The 6950-nt window shown below is 37.4% G+C and overlaps 1 pseudogene; it reads left to right on the top strand.

Annotated features, from left to right (window-relative positions):
- The first annotated feature begins 608 nt into the window (after positions 1-608).
- Positions 609-1469, top strand: LOC124521083 (small nuclear ribonucleoprotein-associated protein B-like; annotated as a pseudogene).
- Positions 1470-6950: the final 5481 nt, after the last annotated feature.

The raw sequence follows: 6950 nt of genomic DNA, 5'->3' as shown, positions 1-6950 counted from the left end.
CTCTAATCATTACTCTGGTGTTCTCATGCGTTGTGATAGAACATCAATACAACATAAGAGAATGTTCCTCCTGACATTTCCAGCCTATCCAGGTGTGATCAGGGGCTGGTGTCCATGACTAACAGTTACTGGTATTCAGTGATAGAAGCAGGTTGCAGGATTTACCATATCAGTGTTCATGGCTGGGTATGAGCTATCCTCCTTCCTTGGCACTAACAGGGAGCCCAAGTTTCGTGGTTAGCTGGAGTTTGCGGCCCTAAACAGCTGGTGGCAAAAGTAACCTACAGCGGCAAGGTGGAGTAATCTCCGGAGATGCCTGACGGTCTGTTCTGAGGAGCAGCCAACAGTGCAAGCCAGGGAGCCATCCAGGGACTGCCTACACTGGAGACAGACCACAGAAAAGCACAGGATGTACCAGAGGTGGAAGTCCAAGTCAAACATAGAAGGACAGCCTCACTAAGCAACCAAGAGGGTCAGCTTTACCCAAGGGGATCTCAGCAGCAAGTACCCATGGCAAGTTTCCAGCCAGAACTGAGACAAGCATTCTCATCTGAGACAGTAAGAGATGGTTACAGTCATATTGGAACATCCAGGTAGCTGATTTCCACATGAAACACCAGGTACTATCAACTGTTTGAAGCTTCTGTCCCAACTTGCACTGGTTGTGGTAGTGCCTGCATCATACCTTTATCTGTAGTCTTCACTAAGCTGTAGGTATTAAGGATCCTGAAATCGACATTGGATTTGGTGCTGTTTTGAAACACCCACTACGACTGTGGGAAAGCGAGTTGCAGCAGCACATTGACCATAGAATGAGATGTATCCTGCAAGATGGCCAAATCTTCATTGGCACCTTTAAGGCTTTTGACAAGCATATGAACCTGATCCTCTGTGATTGTGATGAATTCAGGAAGATCAAGCCAAAGAATGTGAAGCATCTGGAGCGTGAAGAAAAGCGGATCTTGGGTCTGGTGTTGCTGTGTGGGGAGAACTTGGTTTCCATGACTGTGGAAGGACCACCCCCCCCAAAGGTACCCAAATGCCCAAAGGCATTTCTCAGGTACCATTGCTGGAGTTGCAGGAGGCCCTGAGGTTGGCAGAAGATCTGGCAGAGGAATGCCAGCTGGTGTTCCAGTTCCCCGGGCTCCTGCTGGATTAGCAGGGCCTGTCCGAGGGGTTGGGGGCCTTCCACAGGGAAGAGGCACTGTAGCAGCTACTCTTGTTGCTACTACTGGCAGCATTGTTGGAGCCCCAGCTCAGTATCCACCAGGATGGGGGACACCACCCATTTCTTTGGTCAAGCAATACCACCTCCAGACATTATGGTTCCTCCACCTGATATGAGACCCACCCATGGGCCCACCAACAAGCTTCCCTCTGCTCGAGGGATGCCAGTAGGCATGCCCTCTCCAGGAATGAGACCCCTATCTCCCCAGGAATGCATCCATGAAGACCCTAGGATACTTTGATCCTTCTTAAGTTACTTATTTCCCCTGCCATGTGTCTTGTGAAACTCTGTAGAGTGTTTGTGAGCTTTTGTTTCCTATTTGCTGCATTAATACTAGCTAATAAATGTACAGATGCACAGAGCAATTAAGCTGCAAAAAATAAGGTAACCTATAGTGTTAGAAGTCAGGACAAGTTGTTCTTGGAGCACTATTGATATGTGAGCATATGAGGATATGAGGGAGCTTCTGGAATGCTGCTAAAATTCTCTTTCTTGATCTGGATGCTAGTTACACAGGTGAGCTTAAGCTTATGATAAGCTGTCGAAATGTGTACTTGTAATTTGTACACCTTTAGATGCATATTATTTTTCAACATAAAATTTAACACTAAAAAAGAAATAGCTCGACCACATCTAGGTGAGATAAAGTACAAAGCAAGGGACAAACACTGTCACCAAGATCAACTGGGGGAAAAGAGAATAACTGCAGTGGATTGTAGCAAATCAGATATGTTAAAATTGGTGAGTTTACAGTATTTATTTTTTAAAGGTAAATAGTCCTATGGACCAGGAAGATTTAATTATTTTAAATTTGTAGGCACCTAATAAAATTTCTTCTAAATAAATGAGGAAACAAAATTTATGAAAACTGATAAAAACAAAATTGACAAAAGTGAAGGGAGAAATAGATCTGTACTTAAAGTGGCTATATTTTAATAAACCATTTTTAGTTATTGATGGAATAGGCTTCAAAGATAAGATTTTGTAAATATGAATTAACATATGTTATGAATTAATATACTGAATCATAATACAATGTTACATATATATATATCACATCAATAACTGCAGTATATACATTCTTTTCAACCATAAAAGGAACTTTTTATAAAAATTGACCTTGAATAGGACATAAAGCAAAGTAACAAATTTAAAAGGATGAAATCACTCAATGCATGCTTTCTGAACATAATGCAATTTTACTAAAATTCAGTAATGCAAATATACCTAGATGATAGCCATGCGTTTGAATTAAGAAAATTCTTAACGGAAATTAAGAGAAAATATTTTACCTTATAATGTAAGGAAAACAACATATATCAAAACTAATCTGCACTGTGTCAACATGAATGAGTCTTATACACCTAATGTGGGAAGGAAGCAATGTGCAACAATGCATACCCCATGATCCCATTTTGAAAATTCAAAAATGTGTACTAACAAGAAGTTTGTAGAGAAAACAAATGTAATTAATATTCAAATAACTTTGAAAAGGTCAACAGAACATAATTTCTTATAAGAAATGCCTTAAAACTGAAGTTATTTTATTAGTAACTAATAAAATAACAGCCCAAATTGTTCTACAGACAAATTTGACTAAAAAATCAAGAAACTCTTAACTCCAAATTTTAAAAAATTGTTTTTAATGTTTATTTATTTTTGAGAGAGAGAGAGAGACAGAGACAGAGTGCAAGCAGGGGAGGGGCAGAGAGAGGAGACACAGAATCCGAAGCAGGCTCCAGGCTCTGAGCTGTCAGCACAGAGCCTGACACGGGACTCAAACCCACAAACTGGGAGATCATGACCTGAGCCAAAGTCAGACGCTTAACTGACTAAGCCATCCAGGTGCCCCTTAACTCCAAACTTAACACTCTTTTATGGAATACAAAAAAGAAACATCACTCAATTCTAATAATATACTGCTATAACCATAAATGATAGCATAAGTGGTACAAGATAATAAAGCTACAAGCCAGTCTCATTCATAGTCTTAGACCTATCTAAATAAAATATTTAAAAACTGAAGCCAGCAACATATAAAAGAGATAATACATCATAGCAATTTGTGTTTTTGTAAGGAATATAAATTTGAATTATCAAACAGAAGTAGAAAGGTCATAATCATGTCAAAACTTGCAAATCCCATTTAATAAAATTCAACAATAAGCACAACTATTTATAAACTTAGACAAGAAGAAAGCTCTCTACATGATCAAGGGTGTTCACAAAAAACTGCCATAAACACTGTATTCAATAGTAAAAATCAGTATCGGCAAGGATCCAACTTTTAATTCTATTACTATACTGGAGATCCTAGCCAACTTAGTAAGATTAGAAAAAGGAATTAAAGGGGCACCTGGTGGCTCAGTTGGTTAAGCGCTGACTTAGGCTAAGGTCATGATCTCATGGTTCATGAGCTCAAGCCCCCCCATTGGCTCTGTGCTGACACTCAGAGCCTAGAGCCTGCTTCGGAGTCTATGTGTGTGTGTCTCTCTCTGCCCCTCCCCAACTCATGCTCACTCTCTGTCTATCTCAAAAATAAACACTAAATTTTTTTTAAAGAAAAATTAAAGAGCATAAAAATAATTCAAGAAATAAACATGTCATAATTTACAGATGACATAACAAAGAAAACAAAAAAAATTACAAAAAATATATTGGAATAGGAGAGTTTACCAACGTTGCTAGATACAAAGTCAGTCAATAACTAGAGAGCAACTGCATGCATTAGCAGAAAGATCCCACATTTTTACTTTCTGTATTTGTACTGAGTCTATCTTCTTCTTAGATCTCCTTTTCCATAGGGACAAGGGCTCAAAGTAAGAGCAACCCTAATCTTTGAAGGATAATTAATCCATTTGGACACCAGGTGATCTGGACTTGGATGCAACTGTTATTTGGGTGTTGCCTGGGAAAGTGAGTTGCCTGCAACAGGGCAAGAAAGTATTTCCTAATACAGAGGGAAAGAAAAGGTCTTATAGAGAATTCTGCTTAAGTCCAGTCCCTCCAGGTTGAAGAAGGGTAAGCGTCCTAGGGCCCAAGTCAGTTTGTTGTCCTTTCATTCTTCTGTCGTCTTACTGACTCAAATGCTCACTTTATGCCTCATGGGACAGTAGTCATCTTGTAATAATGAGGATGAAAGCAATACTGTCACAACGAGCAAACATGAAGTTAAGAGAGTCTGGTCCTCAATAAAACCACTGAGCCACTATCACAGCCCTAGACTGTCTCCCTCCAGGCTCCTTATTGCAAATACATCCTTTCATTTTTTTAGCCACTGCAGTATAATCTTAGCATGTAGCAGAGCTTAAAACTAATGTGTACAATTGTCTATATATAAAATCAAAGACACTCAAGGGACCAAATATTAGAGTAAGAGTATCTGTTAAGAGCTCTGAATACAAGATCAACGTAGGAAACTAAATAGCATTCATCTATAAAAGTAGCACATATTTAAAATGAAATATAAAAAGTACCCATTGTCAATAGCAAGCAATAAAAATATTGCCCATTTTGTTGGAATAAAATCAAAGTAGAATAAAATCACACAAAAAGGTTTGAAACGTCTACAAAAATATTAACCAAAATTACTGAAGAACAAAAAACATCTTAATAAATGGAGAGAGATACCATGCTTACAGAAGACTCAATATTATAAAACCTAATTCTCTCAAATCAACCTCTGAAATCAGGGCAATTTCAATAAAATGACCAACTAAGCTTTACATGAATTTATAACAGATGATCTTTAAGAAAAAACAAATGTAATGTTTATTTATTATTGAGAGACAGAGAAAGACGAGAATGAGCATGGGAGGGGCAGAGAGAGGAGGAAACACAGAATCCAAAGCAGGCTCCAGGCTCCAGGCTCTGAGCTGTCAGCATAGAGCTCTACATGGGGCTTGAACTCACAAACTGTGAGATCATGATCTGAGTGGAAGTCGGACGCCTAACTGACTGAGCCACCCAGGCACCCCTATAGCAGATGATCTTAAAACAATTCATATGGAAGCATAAAAAGCCCAATAGAGACAAGAAAATTTTTTGAAGATGGTCAAGCCTAACTATAAATCTATAAATAGTATTTAATAGCATAAAACTATAAATAGTATTTAAAGTGATATTCTTGTACAAATAGACAAAATGATCATTAGAATGAAACAGAGAGCCCAAAAATAAACCTTACCTTTCACCAAACACAAATATTAATTTTACACAGACTAACAACCAGAGAAAAGCAAAACTTTAAAATTGAGGGAAAAAGTTGTAGAATAGATTTATGTCCATCATCAGGATAAAGTATTCTTAGATAATCACAAAAGACCTATATAAAAAGGAAACTATTGACATATTTAACCACATTAAATTTGAAGTTTCTGGAACAAATACTACATAGAAAATGGAAACACAAGCTGCAGAATGTGAGACTATCGGCAGTGCATAAAACTAACAAAGAATTGGTATCCCAAGTGCATATAGGATATCTGCTTATCAATAAGACAAAAAAACAATTTTTAAAGAAAATTTCACAAAGAATATTAAAAGACAGTTCACAGAAGTTAAAAGGTCATTGGCCAATAAAGAAACCAGATTTTCTTTCACATCACAAAGTGTAAAGATAGGTTTCTTAAAATTGATTCAGTAACTCAATGAAATTAGGCACAACTCCATTATTAACAAACACAAATCTCCCCTAAAAACCCCAATAGACTTCTGCTTACATTATATTATTCAAAATTCAATATCCTCACCTCCACAAGCTATAAGAAAGGATGCGAAAATGAGTATTTTTCTGAAGGTGGCCATATGTTTCTTCCCCTTAACCAAAAAATACAATTTGTATTCATAAGGAAGAAGATACATGTATTCATAAGTGTTTGCCATAACTAGTAATTTTTATTCAACATGTAACAAATAGCAAAATGTGTAAGGAAATAGTATTAGGAATTTACCTAAATGCATTGCAAAGGGGTAATATCGAATAGCACACAAATTGAGACATATGGAAGGAATTGAGAGGCTCCAATATATATCTGACACTCTAGAAGTAGAAATTAGAAAGAAGCAATATATGAAAAAAAAATAGCTTGATAGATTTTTCTGGAAATGAAGAGATACTGGAGGGTTTTTTTGTGTTTGGTTGGTTGGTTTTGGTTGTTGTTGTTGCTGTTTTAGAGAAGGGCACAGAGTAGGAATATTTTTCCCTCTTTCAAATGAGAAGAAATCAGTAGAATACTATTTCTATCTCTGTCCCTTTATTCACTCCACCTCAAAATACCATGACTTATCTATTGAGTATATTTGAGGAAAATCACTAAGCATGTTCAGGTCAGCAACTCTGCTCCCTTGCTATCAGGAGGGACTCTTCATCTGGGGAGGTCCACTTGTCTGGGCCTAAAAGGGAAAATGTGGTCAGTTCTGGAGTTCAGTAATTAGCACACACACTACCAGACTAATCTAAAATTAATTAACCTCCATGTTGGCCTTTACCTATAATAAAGATGACATTTTGGCCTCAATTGTTACTTCAAAACTTGTTCAAAACCCACATGAGATGGAGATCAGCTACTTACTGAGGCTGCCTTAGAAACCTCAAGAGCATCCTTGTATTTAGAGGTTACATTTAGTGCCAAACAAAAACAATTCTCTGACACATAGTAAAATGTAGCACCTCAGTTATAACATCTTAGAAACTATCAGAAAGAAACAAAAGAGACAGAGA

Source organism: Lynx rufus, unplaced genomic scaffold (genome assembly GCF_022079265.1).
Source record: "Lynx rufus isolate CCGP_SWC_20201006 ecotype Redwood Valley unplaced genomic scaffold, mLynRuf1.p SCAF_3, whole genome shotgun sequence".
Taxonomy (NCBI): domain Eukaryota; kingdom Metazoa; phylum Chordata; class Mammalia; order Carnivora; family Felidae; genus Lynx; species Lynx rufus.
This window is presented reverse-complemented; position numbering and strand designations above follow the sequence as displayed.